General features: G+C 44.5%; 1 protein-coding gene across 1 annotated transcript in view; it reads right to left on the reverse strand.

Moving 5' to 3' along the window:
* DRC11 (dynein regulatory complex subunit 11) overlaps window positions 1-17,443 on the reverse strand; it is a 931,905-nt gene that overhangs the window by 231,706 nt on the left and 682,756 nt on the right. The gene's annotated exons all lie outside the window — the stretch shown is intronic.

Here is a 17,443-nt window from a genome sequence, read left to right on the forward strand (position 1 = left end):
TGTGCACTGCAACCATGGCTATGTGCACCAGGAACCAGACCACGCGCGTTTGCAGTGCCAAATGTCACTCCAAAGTGAGATGGTGCATTTTCACACATACGGCGCCACGTTAAGGGTCTTAAGGTTTCTTTCTTTCTTTTTGAAACCATGATTGGTTTTAAGGTTTATGTATGGTCATGTGCATTCTTATCAACTGTTTTTTGTCAATTGTGTTAATGTACATTCACTGTTTGAATTGTGATGTCTTTCCTGTTCTGAACATATGTGAATAACTAGGCTCAATTAAAAAATAATGAAAAATTGAGTAGATAAATACTCCAAACCATGTGACTGTTTCTTGGTTTGCCACATGATTATTGCATAACATGAATGTGATGACTATATGCTCTTTGTTTTTCTAATAGTAGGCCCTTTCTAGTTGTTGTTTAGGGCCATAGCCCCTTTGATATAAAAACTTTCTAAAACCGGCATTTTCAGAGTTGTGACCTAAAATTTGAATTTACCATTGAAGAGGATTTCAAATTACAATTATGCACACACCAAACAAGGCATTCCTACCTGCTCCAAAACAAAATAAATCACTTATTAAATATAATTAGGTAATCCAATGTTATCCTATGGGAGAGGTGGCCTTGAAATAGTGAACATTGGATTTGAACGTTTTTCACTACCTGGGCATGTAAAACGTAAAAGTATATATCCACCTTTTTAAATACAACACTTCCTGCCTTCTGGGATGTTTAGGGTCTACCTTAGAGTGACATATGCATTAACACCTTGGCTGCTATGGGTTTTCCCGCTGGGTGCTGAACTCTTTGAGATCCCATTGTTCATGACAAAGCCAGCTCGTCATAAGCACAGGGCAGGTAACACCCATGACGAGCTGGCTTTGTCATCAGCAATGAAGGGGTTAAAAAGGAGGGTGGTTTTGGCCTGGCACAATGTTTATATTGGCAGTTTGAAACGGCACATACAGGCTTCTATGGCAGAGCTGAGCCGTATTTTAAAGGCCAACATAACTGGGTGACTAAATAAGTGCTGCAGGTCCACTCTTTGCATATAACTGACCAGCCATGGGTAGACGGTAACTTTACTAGGGATTTACAATTAAATTAAAAATGCCATTATTTGTGTAAGACAGTTTTACCATGCTTACAAGCACGTTAGCAGTGGAAAGTTTACAGAGTTCTAGAGCCAACAAAAACTAATTCAGCGAAACAGGAGGAATGAAGGTAAAACATTTGGGGAAAACCACACCAAGAATGCCAGATGTAACAGGCAGTATATGGTTTGACTAGCATTAAACAATTTGGTGAACCAGGCGTAATACCACCACAGTGCATGACTTCTTGTTTCTAGATTCATAATGTTCTCACAACCCCACGTTTTAGTGAGTGGTCTATGTGACTGAGTGTTCTCTAACCATGGGTAAAATCAAATTATTGTTGGGTTATGGTATTGTTTTCTTATCAAATAATTGCTACCGATGTTTAGTGTAATTTAAGTTTTCATATCTCTGTAAAGGAAATGGGTAGAAAAATATGTTGAGCAAGTGATTATCTAAGAGCGCAAAATTTGTCACAAGGGTAGGCTGTGATTAATTAACAATAACATGCCATTTGTTTTCATCGTTCCCATCTTGCTCATTAGACAACCGGGGGTGTGAGTGGTTCCATGGTGAGATCCGGGACTACTCTCACCAAGGAAATGCCACTGTGCTGTGGAACCTTCCCAGACTTTTAATAGAGTTCACACTCAGCATATTTTGGAAAAGTGGTAAAGTCAGAATTAAACGTCAAATCTCCTAGCACTATGGCTAATGGCATTGTCCCAAATTTCGTGGAGGAGGTTGGGTGTTTGTGTCAGCCAACCTCAGTGAATTGAACACCTTGTTTGGGGGTCTTTGCACTCACTGCCTTAACTGAGCCTGTTTCTACCACTCCTATGGCTTACAGGTAAGTGGCTAGAGGCATAAGAAGATTGTGAGGCCTATGATTCTATTTCAGTTCAGTTCAATAATCAGGTTACTTCCTTTGTACACTTGACTTGCAAAAGGGAGCAAAATCAAGCAGAGAAGGCTTACCCCAGCCAGGGTGCAGGAGAGGGATCATGATTCAGATAGAGCATAATACAGTACTATCAAATTTGTGACTCCTCTAGAAACTAAGAGGTTGGTTTAGAGGGCAGCATAGATTGAAACTCTCAAAATAAATCTATAACTCACTGCCCATACCATGTACATGCCTCGTTTCCTGTATGCCCACCTTACACTCACCCCTCCTATCACCACCCTGCTGGCCTCAATGCTGCCCTCGGTCACAGCAGACCATTCATTTTGGCCCCTAGTAAAACATTTGCGACTACACATAGTGTACACTGAATAAGCTCTTGTTGTGCCATGGGTAAGTTTGCACTATAAAAGTTCAAAACATGCATTGCACTGGGGCCTGACGGAGACTGAACTAATAGTATTTTCACTCATAAGGAGTGCAGCCACATTACTACTAGGGGATGTGAAATCAAGCCAAACATCACATCATGATCTGGCAAAGTTGTGTGTTGAATCCCTTGGGAAAGATGACGATGAAGGTCTAGCAATCATAACATGTTGTCATTGACCAGAACAAAGATGATTGTCTACATTATGGTGGTCTGCAGTGGTTGTAATTCAAATCCTTAGGAGAACAGAGACACAACACAAGCCCAGGTAACATAAAAAGAGCATAGCTAGGTCTCCATTCATGCACAAGCATTATTAAAGCTGGAAACACTATTGGGCTTGGGTCTCGATATTAGGCAAGAATAGCTGACTGTATGCACTTATGGTTATAATTTACACATAGTGTAGTGTTTGTATGTGTGAATTCCATGGTATGCAAACCTCACACTGCCGCATGATAAGCAGATGCATGCTTTAATACAATCCTGTACATGCGGTTTTAGGCACTGCCATCATGTGCGTAGTAATGAAGAGCATTCTTGCACTGTACAGATTAGCATGTCTATATTCGTCCCAGACAGGAAGTTGTTTTGGGACTCCAAGCCTGTTGTGCTGCATGTCATGATTTATGCATACAACACTTTATCCAAAAAACTGCATGTTTATGACAATGTAGGGATGCAAATAGCATCTCATCTTTTCTGCCAAGGGCAGTATCATTCATGCCCATGGAAAGGCTTCCCAGCTCCACACGCTGACATGGATCACCATGGCTTCACGCTCAAGCCCCCTGAGTGCCTACATTAGCCACCACCAGCCATGTGCAACCAACCTAGCAGGCAACTGGTCCAGCAGTGCTGGCACACATTTCACCATCAGTGCACAAGCCTCTGCCTTGTTCCAGTCACTCTCTCCGTGATAAAGGCCTCCAGTACTACTATCCCCATATTTTTTTATTTTTTTATTTGAAAGGTTTTATGTAGCGCTGGCTAGACCCGGAGGTATCAGAGCGCTTTACAGGGGTATCAGACCATAGTTGCAGGTTACATTGTTACAAAGGTTATACATTTAAAGGACAGAATCGCTCTATTGCACCTCGTTATCAAAGAAGTCCATTATAGCCGTCTAACAGCAGGGAGGGAAGTCACCTCAGTTCAGAAAGATCTTTGCAGCCTAGAATACAAACCATGGCATGTGCAGCCTCCAGTAGGTGGGAGAGTTCACTGGGTGCTACAGCAGGGCTGTGGTGCGCTTATCCGAATCACTGCTGCTTATGCAGTGTGACACAAAATGACTAAAACAACCTTTAAAAAGTATAGGTGCGAGCCTCTGAAGACTCGAGCTATGAGCTTGGCTCCGCTCAAGGTCCTCTTGAAACCTCAAGCCAAAAACAGACAAGAGTGCTCATGTGGTACCTGCCCACTTAATCAACTTTCTTTAGAATCTTCTGGTTTCAACTTACTGGAGCCTTTTACACACGTATTTATTTAACACAGAGTAACGATGGAGCTCTTCAAAGAATCCAAGACAATTTATTAACCTTGGATTTAAAATGGGAGAGAGAGGGAAAGAGACTCGTGCTGTGGTGAAATTGTGTAACTAGGAAACCTGAGACCAGTCTCTCTTAACCTGCTTGACCAAATGTATGATCCTAGGCCACAGCCAATTTCACTGTGCCTTTTTATGTCTAAACTTAAGTGAGACTTTTTTTTAATGTTACTAATACCGAATATACTTATAGGGGCGATCAGACCACTCTCTCTTCAAACACTGGCCTACTACACTGACACCGTTATCACCCGAATAAAGGAGTCAATTAAGATACTTGTGGCTTGTTCTCATTCTGCTAAAACGATATGCTACCTTCCCCGCCCCAACGGCCGTCTGGCATGGTTATCTCTGCTGTGCTCTTGGGCAGCACACTCAGTACAAGCTGACAGCCTCACCGAGGCGGGGCACAGCCTAACAGCGTGGTGCTTTAGTGACTTACAACAGCCAGAACCCCCTCACTCACAACACTCGACCAGCACATACCAGAAGGTTTCGCTTCAGTGCACCCCAATCCACACAATTCCTTAGATATTCCCCTGCAATAAAACCATATATTCTTTTTTTCTAATCGAAAATGTATATAATCATAATGGAAAGCACAACATTTTCTTTTATGAAACTACTTAAAACGAGCTGGTTTGTCTCTTGATGCCAAAGATGTCCTTATCAAAGTACTTGTGTTCAGAGGCAGCTGTTGAAACAATGTAATTACGTTTAAAATCAACATGTACATCTTTTAAACTGAGATGAAATAATTAGGGCTGTTAACTTCAGCAACCCTAAGCAATTCTGGAATTTCGTTTCTCTACAGTGCTCGGACAAGACTAATAAACCTGCTAAAAAAGGGAAAATGACTGGAATGGTTTTAGTAGCTTATGGAAGAAGGGCACGGATTTATTTCACCAAGCACTCAGACTTGCTGTATTGGTTTGGGAGTAAAGCGAGGCTGCGGGGAGATTGTATTTAAATATCCATGTTAATCAAAGCCCCTTCACGAGCTACGATTAAAATGGATACTTAAACAAAACACTCAATCTGCGCGCAGCCTCACTTTACTACCAAACCAATACAGCAAGTCTGCGAACAAGGCAGATTAGCCTAAAAAACACACGCTGTGTTTTGAAACTTGCTGTATTGTTCTGACAGTAAAGCGAGGCTGCGGGGGAGATTGAGTTCTTTTGTTTAAATATCCATGTTAATCGCAGCTCGTGATGGGGCTGCAATTAACATGGAAACCTAAATAAAGGCAGACAATCTCCCCCGCAGCCTTGCAGTACTAATAAAACATTACAGCAATCAGTGCGTGCGATTCAGGGCAATAGGCACACGCAAGTGGCCACATCTAAAATACTTATCTCTGCAACCTGGAAATGACAGATTTTCGCGCCGCGCACCTATTAAAAGCGGCGGCGGCGCGAATACTGTCATGGGATGTGCCCTCTGTGAGCGCTCTGCATATGGCACTGCGCGCTCAGGGGTAGGGAAGCGCGCGGCTTATTGGGAACAGTGGTAGGAATACCCCTCAGTTCCTCTACCTCATCTGTTTCATGTATTCAAGGGGAACGAACGTTATATATAAACTCCCCCATCACCCCCCTACGAATGAGGCTGGGAGTCTTAGTGCGTGCCACCATTGGATAAATGAATTGCCACTCACATAAGCTGCACTCACCCAGCCTTGAACACCAAGTGCAGGCCCACTGCAAGCCTTTTATGCCGGTTTTCATCCAGAGTAGAATTTCCAGGCCACTCGCAATGAGGGCCTAGCAGGTTACAGAGGAGCTCGATGTCTGTGCCCATTCAAACTTAGTGCCACTCTCTCTGGACATTCGGTTTCTAAGCAGCGAGATGGTAAATCGTGCTCCATTCCCTTTCTGTTCTTAGTTATATCTGGAGAGAGCTCTTCTGGAGGAGGTCGGGAAAGGTGGAGGAGGGTTTTGTTTCCCTGCACATTGTGAATCGAATTTGTCCTCTTTCTGCTACTTGTGTTCAATCTCTTGGAGTGTGTCTAGGAAGGGGGGAGGGAGGTGGAGAGAGTGCTAGTCTGTCTTGGTAGAGTACAGGGGGGGGGGGGGGTAGCTTCAGGGGATGTGTTTGGGGTATTAGACCCCTCTAATAAATATATTTTCTGGTGAATAATTGGGTACAGGTGCTTTCAGTTGGTGTAATGAAGTGTCTGTCGGATTTCATCACAGATATTTGCATGAACACTATCTCCCCTCTGTTTTGAAAGTCCTAAACAAATTATTTTACAAAATATTGTGTTTCTCTTACTTAGTACTACTATCAATCCTCATTAATCTGACGCTCACACACCCCAATCTTAATGACCAAGCTCCGCCCCTGGTAGAATAAGGAAACCCTTGGCCTGATGGAGAGCCAAGGGTTCTTCTCTCTCCGTCCTGCCCAACACCCCCCATCCTCCACCCACCCCTCATCCCTCTTTGCTGCGTCACAGACGGCAGCAGCTGTTTGGAAGATACCGCATTGGGTAAGTAGGAGCCGGTGTGTGACAATGCGTGTCTGCTCAGTGACAAGACAGACTTTGTGCCCTGACCTCCCTCTGGGTCAGAGGTGGCAGTAAAGCCGAGGACTCCCCGACAGGACGGTGCCTCTCACGCGCCCTTAAGGAGCTGGGACACATTCTGCCCTATGCCAGGTGTGCGTGACACGCGTGACGCGGCCCTCTGGCGCAGACCTCCAGGCCCTCAGAGGCGCTCACTCACCTGCCAGGAAACGCCAATGGGCCCTTACTTTATGTGCCTCAATCATTCAACGCAGAGTCTTTCGATATTGCATGTGGTCAGCAGGTGCAAAATGTGAGGCTCAGCACTGGGTTTTACCAGGTGTCTACTTGCACCTTTTAATACTTGGATTTATTCAGTCTAGCATCTCCTGTGGAGACACAATGCAAAAAAATTCAGAAAGAATCCCTAAGTGGGACTCTTGCCAGCTATGGGTGCTCTGCAAAATAGAGAAAATGGGAGTCATTTAGAATTTGACAGTGGGTGAACATCCACCCCATATTGGCAGATCTTCGTTCTGTCCCATGTCCAGACGGGGATCAGACATTTTCCCGAGAGGCTGGAAGAGTGGGGGCTGGTTTTTCAGCAGCGGCGGCTGGTATTGTCACTGGGGCCCGCTGTTGCACCGCACTGCAATATCGGCCTCCAGTAACAAAAGCAGCAGTGCACACTTGTGCTTCCCCAACCCTGGCGACTGGTCCACCAAATTGCCAGGGCAGCTTTGGGTTCCCAGTCAGGCCGTGGTCCACCCTATTTAAAGGATGTAGCCAGGTGTACCACAGGTGTGTCCTACGTTAACTAAACTCTAAATAAGATCTTATTACCTTAACCTTGATTCTAATCAAACCCAGCCATGATTGAAATGTATGCAGATTTTTTCTCTGCCAGATTACCTTTTTTTACAGAGTTTTTTTGTTTTAAATGAGAAATATATGCAGATTTTTCCTCATCAGGTTGGCTTGTGGTGACTTGAATTTTCACACATTTGTGCGAAAATAGTTATATTTTGCAGCAATGTCAATCTTCATTAATTCCCGAGATTTCCTGAGAATTTCGAGAAGGTCAGGAAGGTTTCCTTTCCTTTCAACTCCGCATTGCGACAGCGTGTGGAAATCGCCTAGGGAGAAGAACTATTTTCAAGCTTCTGTGAGCTCCACGTTCAGAGGCAGCGGGATTAACACCTGCCTGACGGAGGTGTTCTCGTTGCTTAGAGGAAACCAATTAAAGTGTAACTCCGAAAAGTCAGAGATCATTTTCTTCGGCTCCAATCCTTGCGAGGCATGGCATCAGTGGTGGCCTCAGGACATGTCCCCCCACGTGGCCTCAGTAACGGTCGTAAAAAACCTTTTGCTTTAAGCTGGATGAATTGATCAGCCGCGTTTGATTCGAACCGCAGAAGCCGGCTTAATGCGATGGCTGCCCAAAAGTGAGGGGCACCATCCAACAACAATTATCCCTCTCACCCACACCTACTAAAGACGAAAATAATCGGGGTAGAGTGTGTATGAATTCCACATCTTAACTGTTGTCCTGCGCCGTGGGCCTGAGGAACTCTGCAATTTAGTTGGTCTTAAATATAGAGTGGTGGTCCTGATGAGAACTCCACATTAAGAAGAGTTCGAAACGCGTAGACCTTGTATTTAATAGAGCCATAAGAACAACAATTAAAGAAGATAATTTTTGTGAATTATATAACATTGTTTACATCATAATCTATGGCTTTACATAAAAATCTTGTTTTTTGAAGTAATTATTGAATTGCTCATTGTAAATAGGAATGGTATGAGTGTTTATTTGTATGAAAGTGTATGACTGTGAACTTTAGTGATAGAGTGAGAATGTGTTGAGGGGAATGTTTTATTGTACAGAATGTTTTTCATATATTATTTGTCATAAGTTTGTTTGAAATACATACTTGTGAGAAAAAATGATCAAAAAGTACAAATGAAGTAGAACAAAATAAAATTCATGATTTATTCAAGCAACTATGGTCCGCTCACTTTATGTTTCAGTCAAAAGTGAGACGGATAAAAGAGTAGAGAATAAATTAAATAGGCAGCATTGGCGTTTTTCTATTGTATAGTACTTAAGCTGGATACAGACATGCCCATGAAGACTCACATCAAAACTGTGGCTGGCACCTGCTTTGGGCTTCTAAAGATGCTCAAGAATTTCCTCCCCCTGCTCTCAGTCTCCCTCAGGAAGACGGTAGTCCAGGCCCTGATCATATAAAGACTAGACTATGCTAATGTCCTATACTTGGGTCTACCAGATTTTCTACTAGGCTGACTGGAGATGATCCAAAATTTGGCTGCAAGAGACATTCTTGTGGTTGGCCCCAGGGCACATATGACTCCCCACTTAAGAGCGCTACACTGGCTTCCGGGACGCACAAGGGTCCCCTTTAAGGCTTTTGTCTTGCCAGTTAAGGCCCTTTACGACTCTGGGGCACCTTATATTAGGAAAAGGATACTGCAGTACGCCCCTCAGCGGACGCTAAGGTCCTCTACTCAACACCTCTCGACCATCCCTAAGTTCTCGCCCATGGGGGGGGGCCGCTCTTCTCAAGTGGTGGCATCTCGACTATGGAACAGTCTGCCACTTGCTCTTAGACAGATAACGGACCTCCTTGTCTTTAGGAGGAAATTAAAAACCTGGCTATTCCACCAGTAGTATATGCTAGCTGCATCGAGGACATTCTGCCTGTCATGTGGTCTTCAGCGCCGGGATACTCTGTGGAGTAGCCGTGCACTTTACAAGTAGTTACATTACATTACATAAGTCTATACTTTTGATTAACTATACTCTCATAGATGAAGGATAGCCAGAAATAGTAGTTACTCAAAAGTGAATGAGTAAACTTACTCATGCAATTTACTTACAGGTGCAAGTTACTTTTGTGAATAGCCTTCTGTGTGTTTACAGTCCGCTGTGCTCTGAGTGGATGCACTGAACTCTGTGTGCATGGAGCATAATCTGTGTGTGGATGCAGTGCACTGTCTCTGTGTAGATGCACTGTTCTGTGTGCTGTGGTCAAAATATCCGGATTTGTTGTTTGTGCTGTGTACTTTTTACCGTGCATATGAAATGTGCCATGCCCTATGTCAATGCCACCTGTTGTGCTCTGTGTGGATGTATAGTGCTGTGTAGATTGAGTCTGTTGTGCTCTCTGGACAGAGCATATAGGGCTGTGTGGGAATACAAACAAGGGGCTTCAATCTGTGTGGATGCAGCACGCGATGTCTCAATGCACTGCTATGTTCTCCTTGGTGATGCAGCATGCTAGTCTGTGTGTAGCTGCGTTGTACTGAGCTCTGAGTAGATGCACCATGTTGTAATCGGAATGAATGCGTGGTGCTGTTTTCTAAAAATGTGCCACGTGCTGCCTCTAAGTGCACAGAATGCAGTGTATTCTTTATAAATGCGGTGTGCTGTATACTGTCTGAATGCAGTCTGCTGTCCTCCATGTGGATGCAGTGGATGCAGAGTGCACTCTGTGGATATACAGTAATCTGTTTTACTTGTGCGTCCTGTTTTCGATGTATATGCTGGCTGTTATGCACTATTTTGAAGTAGCACCATATCTTCTGTATGAATGTTGTCTGCTGCACATGGAGTCGATGGGGTGTGGTGCACTTTGGTTGGTCCAAGCTGTGGTCATCAGTTCAGATGTAAAGTGCTGTGCTTTCTGTGAATTCCCTCGGCTGTGTGGTATGCTGACTGTGATGTGATTTGCTCTTGTGTTTTCTGGCCTAATTTGTCTATGAGAATGCACTGTTCTGTGCTTTGTTTGAGGGCAGTGTGTTGTACAGTGCAGGAATGCAGCTCTGCGTGGATGCATTTTTTGTAACTCTGCTTTTGGATGTTTTGTGCTATCTTTTGTGTGAGTGAATTGTGGCCTGTTCTGTGTTTATGCACCTGTACCATCTTTAGCGTGGACATACTATTCTGTGCTGTGTGTTGATGCCTGATCTTTGTGGATTTACTTAACCCTGGGCGGAACACTATTCTACACTCGCGGAGTGTGCGTAGTTTGCACAACTATACGCTACACGAATTGCACGTAGCACAGTGCAAAAACGTGTAGCTGGCATTTTTTGCTCACTCGCGGTCCTCAACGTCAAGTTAGCGACTCACCAAAATCACCATCCCGGTGAGATTTTTTCCTCGTACGCGATCATCAACATAAAGTTGCTGATCGCGAGCGTGGAAAATAAACCTTCCGGCGAGATTCTCAACGCGGGGAGGTCAGGTTTCTCATTGCGAGTGGTCGCGTATGCTCGCAACCGCCCGCGATGAGAAACTACAAGTCTGCGTTGAGAAAGCTGCTGCTCAAGTACAAAGCTACTCGAGCAGCAGAAAACAACCGCTTGCACTGTGCAAGATGCTGTTTGCAATGATTGCACCATGTGCGGACAAGCATCCGGCACTGTGCAATCAGTGCAAACAGCATTTTCCCTACCGCACTACGCAGTTCGCGTAGCTGTGGGTAGCTTGCGTAGTGTGAAGTGCACTTCGCGTAGCTACGCGTAGCGCTACTACGCGAACTATGCCCAGGGTTAGATTCAATGTGTAGGACTACCAATACAGACAAGGGCTTCAGCGCCCAACATAGGTATTGTAAGCGCTATATAAATGTTGCATTAATGAAATGTAGAACGTTCTGTGGTTTCTGTGCAGTGCATTTTGTACAGATGTGATGATATTTGCTTTGCTTGGAGGCAGTTTGCTGAGCACTTCATGGATGAAGCTTACTGTGCTTTGCGCTACTGCTGTGTGCAGCACTCTTAATGGATGCAGGTGCAGTGTTCTGAGCGGATGCAGTATGTGGATGCAACTTGAGGTGATCTTAGTGTATGTTCTCTGTAGTGCTTTCTGTGGATGTAATATTATATCTTATGTGTTATGCTGTGTATTATGTGATGTGTACTGTGAGCAATGTGTGGATTGTGTGTACTGCACTTTGTGTGGATGCAGTGATGGGCTTTTGTGGATGCATTGACGTGTTCTGTCTGGGTGCTTTGGAGAAAACTCACTCAGGAAAAGCGCTTAATGAACGACCAAAGAAGCGGTTCAAGCATATGTTGAAGGCCTCCCTGAAGTCCCTTGAGATCAACACCGCTTACTGGAAAACCATGACTTTGAACTATCCAGCATGGCACAGCCTCATTCACAAAGGCCGCTAAACCTCCGAAGCGAGGTGCTCTGCTGAGGCTCAAAGAAAGCGTGAGCTGCACAAGTCCAGAGCTACCCGCATATCATCGACAGAGTCATCACATGTTTGCCCAACGTATGACAGGATGTTAAATGCGCTAATTAGATTACTCAGTCATCTTTGGATGCACAGACCCTGATCAACCAATCAAGGAGATGTCAAGGTCTTCATCGACAACTATGGATCTACATCATCACCTTGTTCCGAAGCTGCGTGCTGTTTGCCCGACGTATGACGGGATGTTAAATGCGCTAATCAGATTACTCAGTCATCTTTGGGTGCACAGACCCTGATCAACCAATAGAGGAGATGTCAAGGTCTTCATCGACAACTATGGAGAAACATCATCACCTTGTTCAAAAGCTGCATGCTGCACACTCTGTGGAACAGCATTTTATCACACTTAGGGCCTGATTATGATATGTTTGGTGTATTCTGACCCATGCGTCAAACCCTGTTTATGCACAGTTTGGAATTACAAGTTAAAAGGTATTTCACCTATCCGATAATTATTAGATGTGTTAAATACCTAAAGGCTTGTTAAATTTCGGCAAGTCAAACCTGCCAAAATTTAACAGGCGAAAAGCATATGGTATTTACCATTTCATGCAGGTGTTATCCCCATAAACTCATAATAGGTGTTATTTATCGCACTAGATAAATAACGTACCCTGTGGTATTGTTAAATAGCTCCTACACATGGGTCGTAAAACACCAAAATCACCATGTTACTCCCCATAAACTCTTAATAGGTGCTATTTATCATGCCCGTTAAATAACGTACCCTGTAGTAGTGTTATTTATCAGCGGCGATAAATAAACGCCTCAACTCATAATCAGGCTCTTAGTGATTGCTGGGTGTTCTGCTCTGTGTGTGAAGTAATCTGCATGGTGGTTGTGCTTTGTGCTTATTTTGGACTCGTTTTATTTCATTATTCTGGGTGAGATTATGGACCACACAAAAATTTAGCTGGTATAGGGTTGGGTTAATGGAACTTCTGGAGATAGATGAATGTCGTAGATTTCCTTGGGCCTGACATGTTGAGCCCTGGCTTGCCAGATTGGGTCTGGGCTCCTTTTGGAGTCACCGACAGGATTTGACAGCACACTTGAAAAGGCAGTTAAAGCAGATTCATTGGGATTTTATGACCAATTTACTTCACCAGAACTCCAGACGAGCTAGGCTGACTTGAATCTTTTTTGGATGATGTTCTACCCCAAATGGCCAAATCACTTTATTTGAAATTCCTTTATGACGTTTTTCACACTAGAGAGTATACATGGAGCTAGAGGAGTGTGGCTCACTGATTAGAGCGGCAGACCCTGATGCAGAGGTCTGGCCCAGGACCAGGGTTCAATTCCCGACGTGGCAGGGTCCTGAGCCTAAAAATGTCCACAGACTTGATAATTCTCGCCTCGGTGCCTACTCTAATCATGGGGTCCCACGCTGCAACTCTGGGCAATAGCTTGCTTAATCTCCACTACGGCAGCCCACCCACTGCGGGATGCTTGGCTTTCACCTTGGGGATGCCCAGTAAGGGTTATCTCACAGGGAAAAAGCCAGGACGGGTGTCCCAAGGCAAGCGCCTTGATGCCTTCGGTGATACGTGCGCTATATAAGTCGCAATACATACATACTGGATAATAGTGACTTGGTGAACAGAAGCTGTAATTTTTGTGATTTACACACCAAAGAAAATCAGGCGCACATATTATTCTTTTGCCCTACCTATGCAAACCCTAGAAGGAAATGGATCCGTTCCGTATGCCACAATTTGGGATTTAGGAAATATCAAGATTTACTAAGGAACCCCCTAAAAGGACATTTCCCTGTGCATAGTTTTGAGTGTAAACCGTTATTTGCTTGCAGTTGGGTTTGCTCAGAAAGAGAAAGGCATGAACCTTTAAGGCATACCAAATTTGCAATGACTAGTCGAAAAAGTAGCTTTTTCTTGTAATCCTTCCGCAGATTGCTTAAACTACTCTAGATTTGAATCTTTAAAAAAAACACAGATCTCAATCGTATCAAATGTATTTTAAAATTTATACAGGAAGCCACTGACTTGACCAACTTAGCACACAGGGAAAAAGGCTTGTGATCTAAGTCTACTGCACTGTTACACTTTTTACAAATAAAAGGATTGCGGGCTGTATAGTTGCATTGCGAGTGAACAAAAAATGCGGCCATAGAAATGTAATGATGATGAATATTTATGTTCTGCAAGGTTGTTTGCACTTTCCATCTGATAATGGCTTTTGAATTCATTGTTGCATGCTAAGGAACCATGGAATTGATGTTGACGGTTTTTTCTGTTTTTAGATAATATGATTATGTACTGTTTATTTTATGAGATTTTTCCTTGTGCTTTTTAAGGTTGTAACCGAAATAAAGCTATGTTCAATGCTGATTCAGCAGTTTTGTGGACTCTGTGTGCATACAGTGCGCTGTGTAAGTGCTGTTTACTACACTCTGTGTGAATGCAGACTGGTCTGTGGATCCTGTGGGCGGTGCTGGGCCAGTCTTACTCAAACTCATAAATAAGGGCACTGCAGGTGCAATCAATCTTTACCCATGAATCACTGGGACAGGCAGAGGGCAGAGGAGACATTCCTGGCATTTCTTTCACCTGCTTTTGAAGAGACTCTAGCCGGTTTTTAAACAGTGCATCTTAGTCTTTCGATGCATGAATACAGAGGGGGGCCTGGACGGAGAGAAAATAAAACAAGTCTATCTTCTCTCGGCGTGTGTCGTACTCGTAATTTGTTTTGTATTGGCGATAGGACAGAGCAGAGGTTCAAGTACACAAGTTTATTGTCTGCAGGCACCAGTAGTAACGTCTACACAACACTGTGTCCAGCAGTAAAACTGACTCCAAACAGTGACCACATTCTAGTGCTAGAACACAGACTAGTACATTGCCTCGCAACCACACTACAAGGAAGGAACATAACATAGCCCTAAATTGCTTCAGCTGCTGACATAAGTGAAAAACGGACAACGAATCAAAAACCCTGTCACAAACAACATAGTAATCAACCTATAGCAATATTTCTCCCAAAACACCACCAAATTACAATAGTCCCCTCTGCAAGGGAATGAATCTTAAAACACTAACAGTAAAGCATGTTTAGCATGGGACTCAAGGGACAGCGGCAAAAGCTTTGTTGCACGAAGACAATGAAAAAACACAAAACTGGGAACCATTTTTTATTTTATCGTAGAAATAGGAACCGGCCATCAAAACATTTTTTTTAAAGTGAAATGTTAGGTAAATCACAGAGACAGCTGTAAAAATACCCTGATGGAGGAGAGCTGCTTTTACAAGTAAACACCTTTTATTTCACCTTTTTAAGATCTTTCATGGATATAGAATCTTACAAAAGAGTTCATGGCAATGAACAGCACGAGGGATGATGAGACAAGAGCTGAATCGTCACCTGGACCATCCTCCAGGACAGAGACAGTTTTGATTGAGTAGTAATTAGTGGATGTGTGTTAGACCTGTCTGGCTTTTTGGCGAAGTCCCTCCTAATTTTTATTTATTTTGTCCCCTTTTTGCCCCTCAAACCCTTGTTAATTTTTGTGTCTACTGACTTTTTGTAGGTGTTGGTCAGGGGGATAGGTGTTTTCTTCCCCCCTCATAATCTTTTACCTTAGGCCCAGAGGCCTGTTCTGACAGGAAAGTTGGCACCACCTAAAATGGTGGCCACCAACTGCCCCAACTGTCACCAACAGAACTTGGCCATAGCCTAACATAGGGCATTCCAGAACCTTCTGGTCCATTCTGGACCACTGAAGGGCAGCCTATATAAGGCGAAATGTGGGGCAGCCATTTTGTCTACCTGTGGAAGTCAGCTGGAGGACAGGTGGTGGCGAAGGGTGGGAGAAGGTTGGACTTTGGATTGACCTCCTGGACTTGGAAGCTGTCTATTTGGTCCAGCCCACAACTCCCCTTTTGGTTACTTGTCCTGGCCCCGCTGTGGGAAGTTACTGGAGACCCTGGGCGCCTAGCTAGCCCCTTGTCTAAAATTATACAGGGACAGCTTCAGGAGAAGGAGACTGCAGCGCTGCGGTGTGCAGTCCTCTGCCCAGCATAAAGAGTCCAGAGACTGTTAAATTGTCCTAGACTGTCCCCTATTGTGGAAACCCCTGAAGCGTTAACTCTCACCTGCTGTGGTGGAGCGCCACTGAGGAGGGTAGCAGAAGCCAGGAGGAAACGGACTGTCCTGCCTTTCAACCCCCCAATCTGGTGCAGGGCGAGCGGCGCCGTTCTGGTGTTGACATCGTGTGCCCCGAGGTGAGGAGCAGGGAGTCGCTTTGCGAAGGAGCCAGCGTGTGGAAGCTGAGGAGCGGACCCGGCGAGCTGTCAGGCCGTTCTGTCCATTACCGGCGCGAGGCAAGTGGCGCCGTAACTGACGAGAGCTTGGAGCTGCGGAGCGGAGGAATCCCCGGACTGTTTCCGGGTAGGCGGAGCGAGGAAGAGGCGTCCCCTGTCTTGCGCGATCGCTGAGGAGAGACGCTCTCTCAGCGCGCATGCCAACTGGAGCCGCTGGGCGTGGTGAGGAAGAGGCCGGCAGTGGAGGCGGGAGTGACCCGGCGCTTGCCTGCGCAGCACCGCTCGAGTAAAGGAAACCCTCGGGAACGCGAGCGAGGAGCTGGACGCCAGCAGTGGAGTCGTCCCGCATTCCCGGATTACGTGAATCAGAGAATCTCCCCACGCCAGTGCAGTGTCCCTAGAGCGGGGACTGTTGTAGTTGAAGTTTCCCCACGCCAGCGCCGAGTCAGCAGTGCGCTGGGCGTGGAGTGTGGAGATTGGCGATTTGGACCTTTAAAAGAGCCCCAGAACAGCAGCGACGCGTGGAGACTGGGAAAGCATCGTCTCCACGCTACAGTAAGGAGAAGTGGGGGTAGATACTCTAGACAGTGCCTCCAGTGGTGTATAGGAGAGGGGAGGGAGGCCTGCTGAAGAGAAAAAGGTTACCTGTCATCTTAGTGAGTTAAGGCTCAACTGTGGTTGAGGGGATTATAGTTACCTCTGCAAGGCTGGTATGCTAGAATCTGATCTAAAGTAAAGTGCTGGTATTGCCTCTATGAAGAGTCATAGGAAGTCATAATTACAACAGGTTAAACAAGTACAGTGCTTAATGAGGTATACTGTTAATCCTGCTTAATGTGGTTTTGGTATAATTGAAAGTGTCATTATTGATTACCTGGTAAATGTACTGCACCTTAGAATTCAATTGATAAAATTGTTTAGCAGTTTTAAAAGTAATTATTGATTCTAAGGTACCGCTTATCCTATTGCGAAAGTGTGATAGAAGTTTAGGAATATAGTAACTGTTATTAACTTAACAAGTGATGATCTGCTAGTAATTTAAAAGGTGTAACTGCTGAACCTAAAAGTGATTTGAAATGTTTTGAGCTAATTACATGTGAGCTACTTATATTTGACAACACAGAGAATATTATTTTTATGTAAAGCAGTACGTATTTTCATATAATTTTGGTGTAGTGTTTTCTTTTTGAGTGCTATTGCGTGGAATTACTTTTGGGTGGTCTGCAACCTTTACACTGTGCCTCTGATATGCTAGTCTTGCCCTAGGCCAGGCTACCTAATTCCAACATATTGGTGCCTAGCGGTGGGATTGCGGACTTGGTTGCAGCTACTTACTAGTAATTTGACGTAATACACCCAACCTACACCAGGAGTT

Source organism: Lissotriton vulgaris, chromosome 2_1 (assembly GCF_964263255.1).
Source record: "Lissotriton vulgaris chromosome 2_1, aLisVul1.2, whole genome shotgun sequence".
Taxonomy (NCBI): domain Eukaryota; kingdom Metazoa; phylum Chordata; class Amphibia; order Caudata; family Salamandridae; genus Lissotriton; species Lissotriton vulgaris.